The following is a 7740-nucleotide window of genomic DNA, read 5'->3' on the forward strand; positions in this document are numbered from 1 at the left end:
AAAAGACAACGAGTTGCCATGATTCCTTAGCCTAAGCTCTGTTGATCAGAGTTCTCTTTGCCTCCTGTGTGAGTCAGTTTGTATGTTTTATGTATGCACCTTTCTATTGGATAGTGTTCTTGTGATCATTAATCTGTAGCTAAAATCCTTTTTTGTTTGTTTTCTAATAAATGGAGAGAATGAATTACTGATATCAGGAAATGTGTATCAGTTACTCTTCCTTGTTTGTATATAGATATTTAAAAAGATTGTTTCCTTATTAGCTGTGTTATTTTCCTACAACCCCCTTGTGCCTTTCTATTCACTGACTGGCCTTTCGCCCGTGTACACATTGTCCAAAAGCTCATTTTATGGGACTGGGGAACCATTTGTTTGTTTATGTTTGATATGTTGTGCAAAGGTATTAAAAGTTCACACATTACAACAGACAGTTGAAAGAAGCATGACAAACTTTTATTTATTGCCCTGGAAATCTGCAAATAGCAAAAATTAAAAATACATGAGATACATTGCTTCCCGGACAGTTTTAAGGGAGACATCAACGCGCATAAGAAAACTTCTTAAATTAAAGGCCTGGTTTTCCTTTAAGTTAACTTAGACCCTAGCAACCATGCTGAACTTGCAAACTGGAGAGCTGCTGAATAAAAAACTAAATAACTTAAAAGCAACAAATAATAAAAAATTAAAAACAATTGCAAATTGTCTCAGAATAGTCTACATCATACTCAAAGTTGAATTTAAAGGTGAACAACCCTTTAAATTATTTGTAAAGGATGGAACTGCTTCCTTATTCAATATAGAGTACATGTAAATAGAACAATATACTTTGTATTGGTATAGGAAGTCAAAACATTAACAACAGCTGTTGTTAGATTAGGTCCCCGGTCCCAGGATGGTCATTGCTGCATTAAATAAAGTAGCCAATAATCAATTATTTCTTTAATTGCCTATGCCCTTGCAGAATCAAACGCTACAGAATCAAACGAGACAGTTATGCCATCTGTAGAGGAATAACCGGTTTTACAAGGTACCCAAAACTATTCAATATACAAACCCTTTGTTCTTGGGAAAACAGCTTACACAATTTGCAGGGCAGGTTTGATAGAATAGAAATAGAATAGAAATCATTATATTAATCCTTGTATATATTTATATATATATTGTGACAGCAGGTCAGTAAAAGTTTGTGAATTTGTGCAGGATGGTGTGTATGTCCGCCCCAGGTTTGAGCAGTTTGCTCTCAGTTTCTGGAAATGCAGTTAGCTCACAGACCAGTTAACAAGCTCAGCAGAATCTAATCTGCTGTTCCAGGTTGCTATAAGAATTCCCAGCCTGCTTAAGGTTTCGTCTCCACCCTGCAACCAGTTCTGATTGTAGCCATTATGCGGCCTTCTTTTGCCGCCCCCCCCCACTCATCTTTAGGACTCTTACACATGAGCGTTTTTACCTGCGCTCCCCTGCGTTCCGTTTTTCGGCATTCAGCTGCAGGGGAGCGCAGGAATAGACGCATTTCATTATTTCAAATGGGGCTGTACTCACACAGGCGCATGTAGGCGCCGAACGCAGGTTGAGACGCAACATGCTGCATTTTTCCTGCGTTCGGCGCCTACACGCGCCTGTGTGAGTACAGCCCCATTTGAAATAATGAAATGCATCTATTCCTGCGCTCCCCTGCGGCTGAACGCCGAAAAACGGAACGCAGGGGAGCGCAGGTAAAAACGCTCATGTGTAAGAGCCCTTAGCACGCCGGAGAGAGCAGGGGCGGTCCATGTCGCTTATTGCAGAGAGCGCAATTGCGCTCTCTGCACTAGAAGAGCTGAATTTCCGGGTTGAAAACGGGAAATTAGGCTCTCAGTTACCAGGAGCATGATTTTTGCTGCCCCTGGCAACCAGGGGGGCGCTGCCTCCTGAGGAGAGTAGCTCAACTCACCTAATTGGTGGAGCGCCCCTGGTAACACTATATAATGAAAGTGATTTCAAGTAATGAAAATATCATGTACTGTTGCCCTGCACTGATAAAACTGATGTGTTAAATAGTGGATAACAGATAACACCATAATGTTCTACAAAGCTTATCTGCTGTGTAACCTGAGCCTTTTCTCCTTTGAATGGCTGCCCCATTGCTACACAGCAGCTTATTTATATAAACAATAGTAGTGTTTCTGAAGCAAACACAGCAGTTTTACCAGTGCAGGGCAACACTGCATTATATTTGCATTACTTCAAAATGCTTTCATTTTTTGATGTTACTGTTCCTTTAAATAAAAATCCACACGTGTGTTTCACTCAAACCCATTGTTATACTGTGCCTGATTTAATTGGTGTACTCATCAACTATATTAGTGCTGCATTGCTAAACATTTACGTTGGCCGTTTATTTAATGGGTGAGACAATAAGGGGGGTGACACACGTTAAGATTCCGGGGATATTAGTCGCCCAGTGACAAATCTCCTGTTCTTCGGGTGACTAATCTCCCCGATAAGCCTTCCCGACGACTAGAATGTAAATCGCCGGCGGGATGCTACTCGGAACACTTCGTTTTCTAAAGTTGCCAGAAGTTGCCTCACGAGGAAACTTCAGGCGACTTCGGAAAACGAATCGATTCGAGTGCCATCCCTGCAGGTGATTTACATTCTAGCCAGCAGGAAAGCTTTTTGGGGAAATTAAGTCTCCCAAAGAAGAGGAGATTTGTCGCTGGGCGGAATTTAAGCGTGTGTCACCATCTTAAAAGTTCTTCTACAATCCTGTTCCTTAACCATGTGTCCCTAGATGTTGCTTGTCTACAATTAAACGCATTCCTTATATGTTGAAGTATCATGGGAGCTGTAGACCAGTAGCATCTAGGAGTCCAAGATTTAGGGTAGTAGTACTAAAATAAATCAGGAATAGCAAGTTAAACCCCCCAACACCCAACCAATATTGCCACCATTTTTGATAACAAAAGTATACTGGAAGTTGTGCAACAGCAGGAGCGCCACTGCATATCCAAACCATGCATTGGTAGATCCATTCATTTGACAAGGTCTCCAAAACAGTGAACCTCTGCCCAATGCAGTCTGAACCTGAAAGGATTTTCCAATATCTGACCAAACTTCAGATATCAAACATGCTCCCATTTCAGAGACATACAGACCTGAAGTCTATTAAGTAGTTCAAGCATGGCCAAGTGGGTCACCAACATCAGCCGGCCAAGGATAGTTTAATGAAAATGAGGAGGGTACTAAAATGAACTTTAAAGTTAATGTTACATAAAGTGTTATGTCACCCATGCTAAATCTCTTCCAACCTGACCTGGGCGACATAATCTGAAAATACCTTTCCTTTGCAAACTGATAATATTCATATACATGGTCACATACATATTTTCTTTGATGTTATATTGCCAGGATAATAATTAGAATTGTGGGGCTAACAGATTGTCACATATAAGCATTAAGTCATTTCTAAAGAACTGCTATAGTTTGGATAAGTGCAGAACTATTTCTATTTAGTGTGTGTTGATCCCTAGTAAATGACATCCCATGGCCTAGTGCCACACACTGAGCAGAGGGGACAACCCCTGTAGGCTTGGCCTTGTGCATACTTGGTTACAAAATTCTCACAGAAAACTATACTGGAGTAATTCATTGCTTCCCAGGAGTCTTTAGGTTTTCATGACCCACCAGCGTCAGCTAAATGGTCAGAAATAAAAAGGCTTTGACCTGTAAATTTCCTGAAGGCAAATAAGGGCACCCTGACTTCAGCCTCAAATAGTTCCCATCACAGATCAGGGATCATAAAGGACTTTGCAGGTCACTGACCCCGAGGCGTATAAAAGCAGACAAAGAAACCTACTGCTGACTTTGCCATTGTGTTTTATTAGAGGAGTAGAATGGAAGCAAATACAATTTCTGGGTTAAAACTGCAGCAATTATAGCTATTATAGATACAGTATATTATAGCTGCCCAATCATTATATTCACCTAGTGGTTTATATAACAAAAGGTGGGCATCTTTTCCTCCAACTGATTCATTTAAAAAAATCCCTTTATGGATGGTAAAAAATAGTATACTGTGTACTAGCTATCTAGATATAGCTGCAGAACTTATTTTAATACTAAAGCCTGTGTAAGATATAAGGGCCCATTAACAGAAATTAGAAATTTAATTAGAAAATTTTGATTTCATTTTTTTTACCATTTGAGGGACATGCCACATTTGTTTTCGGGTGGGCTCATGGACATGAGTATTAATAAGTGGCCACTTCAAGCATTTGCAGCATCTCTAATAAAAACATATCTATGACCTATATGTACCCGGCCTATTTAAATTGATCTAAATGTAAGAGAACTAACAAAGTTGCGCTAGGCAGAAACATACTTTAGTGAAAATTCCCTATGAAATGCTTGCCCTGACGAATGGCGAAACTTCGCCAGCTTTCGGCTGCTGAGACGCAACTTCAAATTTTAGTGAATTAACAAAGTGGTAGCAAATTTACGCCTGACTAAGTGGTGCGAAGCATGGCGGAGCCTTCGCAGGTGAAAAATCACCCTTTAGTGAATTTGCCCCCAAAAATGATGCCAGATAGATTTGAGTTGAAATGTACAAGCAGTTGCATTAATTTTGGAAAAACTGGACACAATTGCACCAGTAACAGTGCAATTGCATCAACTGCATAGTCCCCTCAATGACACTGGAAATCTGGGAAAGACTCTGCATTGTGGGTAAAAAACGATACTCGAAAATGGGCTTTACTCGATACACTTGTGAAAATAAAAGAGCCCTATAATTCAACTACAGATGGATAACTACAGGTCGAAAGATTGATTTCCCTAGTGGCATAATAAGAACTCATTGAACTTTACAGCAAGTCCATTTAGATAAATAATCTCTAATTTGACATATTTTCCAATGCATGTTGAAATTGCTCATTCATTTTGTTTCCAACTACAATCCTGCACCATTGACTCTTGTGGGGACCTGAATGTGGGGGTTTAAGCATTATACTCAGTACGTTGACCAGTTTATGCAACTGCTTCTGTCTAGGCCCCGTTATACGGAAGGGCATTTGCCTTGGATCTCCACATTCAGAGAAGCTATCCAAATGACAAATGATATATTATAATATGCTCTTGTATAAATGTATTTTTGTCATTTGTATTCAATTCGTGAATATCTAATTTCCAGGGCCTGCTTTCTTGTTAAACTACGATTCATAGCATTCAGCTTTTTAATGATGATGGGGGGGTTGCAGTTCCACAACACGAGGGCTGCACATTTATAAATGAAATTTTCCCTGGCACATGTACTGACAAAAGAAACTAATTTAAATCAGAATTACTTTAAAAAAAAAAAAACACATATTGGTATGTGTGTGAGTGATGGGGTTCTGTTTTATTGTCAGAGCTGACATTTGCCCTCAACGACCTATTAAAAAATGTTTAACTGCATATTAGAACTTGGCACAGCCTAATTACATGCTATTAAGTTGTCATCATTAAACTTTTTTTGTTGTGCATAGACTGCTTCAGGTCACATATTACTTTGGTCATTATCGCAGGCTTAACCAGTTCTAAAGCTCTCCCGCCATTGTGTGCGATGATTTGTAACTGTGCCATTTGCATAAAGGCTTGTTTGGCCGACACATGGCTCTGCTTGTCCGGTGGCTTTTCTTCTACTACATGTACTAAATTTAAGATAAAACTGTTACAATCCTGGGAACAGGAAATATTCTGTGTACTAGCTAGCTAGATTTAGCTGCAGAACTGACTTACTATTAAAGCCTGTGTAAGATATAAGAGCTCATTTACATCTGCAAGTGCAACTGCAGTTCCTGCAATCTCCCTGAAGTAAGTTGCATGTTAAACCAGGTCCATTAAAGGTACTTGCATCAACATGCCCTCATTGTACTTCCTTATAGTTGTGCTCTGTGCCGCTCAGTCCTTCCTGCCTGGATTGTTGCTGTGTCTATTAACCCAGGGCAACCCTGGAGCTACCAACATCTCCTCACAATGCAGTAGTTTTAGTGTTCCCTTCATGCCCAGCATCAATAGACGCAGCACACATGCATCTAAATTATTGGGCACAGACTGTAAGAATACTTACTGAGCGGGTACATTGGCATGTCTCCGTCCGTCGGTTCTGATGTCACAGCCATCGGGACGTAGGCGCACGCGGAAGTGCGCGCATCCTTACTGATGCCGGCACATGTCCGGGCACATGCAAGTTACTGCGCAGAGCAGTGTTGGACTGGGACACCATGTACTAAATTTAAGATAAAACTGTTACAATCCTGGGAAACTAGATACAGTCTGAAGCTACAAAAAGGGTGTGAAATGAAATGCCAAGGATTTAGATTTATATTACACTTGGTTTCGAAATTAAAAGAATCCTAATAGACGAGTACATTTCTGTAATAGAAGAGTAAAATTCATTTTTAATAGTGACTTGTCTCCAAATGCTAAATGTACAGCTCAGCACATACCTGTATCAGTCATCTCTTGATAGTATTATTCTATCTTATCAGCCATTACTGTATTTTATTTCTTGAGTTCAAGTAAAATTAGCAGTGTTTAAAGGGGTGGTTCACCTTTAATTTAACTGTTAGTATTTTATAGAATGACTCATTCTAAGCAACTTTTCAATTGGCCTTCATTTTATTCTGTTTTTTAATAAAAATACAATCTATTGTTATTGCTACATTTTATTACTCATATTTCTATTCAGACGCTCTCCTATTCACATTCCAGTCTCTTATTCAAACAAATGTATGGCTGCTAGGGTAATTTGGACCCTAGCAAGGAGATTGCTGAAATTGCAAACTGGGCAGCTACTGAATAAAAAGCTAAATAACTCAAAAACCACAAATAATTACAAAAATGAAGACCAAGTGCAAACTGTTTCAGAGTATCACTCTCTACATAATACTCAAAGTTCATTTTAAGGAGAACACCCCCATTAAAAGTTGTCCTTTAGTATGTTATAGAATGATTCATTCTATTCATCTTTACAATTGGTCTTCATTATTTATTTTTTTTATAATTTTTTTAATTATTAACCTTTTCCTTTTGACTCTTTTAACTCTTTCCAGCTTTCAAATGGGGATCACTGACCCCATCTAAAAATAAATGCTCTGTAAAGCTACAAATGTATTGTTATTGCTACCTTTAATTACTCATCCTTGTATTCAGGCCTCTCCTATTCATATTCCAGTCTCTTATTCAAATCAGTGCGTGGTTGCTAGGGTCATTTGGACCCTAGCAACCATATCACTGAAGCTGCAAACAGGAGAGATGCTGACCGAAAAGCTAAATAACTAATAAAAAACATAAATAAAAAATGAAACCCTATTGCAAATTGTCTTAGACTATCACTCTCTACATCAGTGATCCCCAACCAGGCTCACGAGTAACATGTTGTTCTCCAACTCCTTGGATGTTGCTCCCAGTGACCTCAAAGCAGGTGCTTATTTTTGAATTCCAGGCTTGGAGGCAGTTTGGTTGTATAAAAACCAGGTGTACTGCCAAACAGAGTCTCAATGTAGGTTGACAATCCACAAAGGGGCTACCAAATGGCCAATCACAGCACTTATTTGGCACCCCAAGAACATTTTTCATGCTTGTGTTGCTCCCCAACTCCTTTTACTTCTGAATGTTACTCATGGGTTCAAAAGGTTGGGGGATCCCTGCTCTACATCCTACTAAAAGTTAACTCAAAGGTGAACAACGCCTTTAAAATTAGGGTGCCAGTTGCAAGCAAAG

General features: G+C 39.4%; 1 long non-coding RNA gene across 1 annotated transcript in view; it reads right to left on the bottom strand.

Moving 5' to 3' along the window:
- LOC108707257 overlaps positions 1-6517 on the bottom strand; it is a 30387-nt gene extending 23870 nt beyond the window's left edge. Inside the window, exon 1 of the long non-coding RNA XR_001934257.2 lies at positions 6086-6517. This is a non-coding gene — a long non-coding RNA (uncharacterized LOC108707257). The remainder of the gene's footprint in view (positions 1-6085) is intronic.
- Between the last annotated feature and the right edge of the window lie 1223 nt (positions 6518-7740).

Source organism: Xenopus laevis, chromosome 1S, assembly GCF_017654675.1.
Source record: "Xenopus laevis strain J_2021 chromosome 1S, Xenopus_laevis_v10.1, whole genome shotgun sequence".
In the NCBI taxonomy this organism is placed as follows: domain Eukaryota; kingdom Metazoa; phylum Chordata; class Amphibia; order Anura; family Pipidae; genus Xenopus; species Xenopus laevis.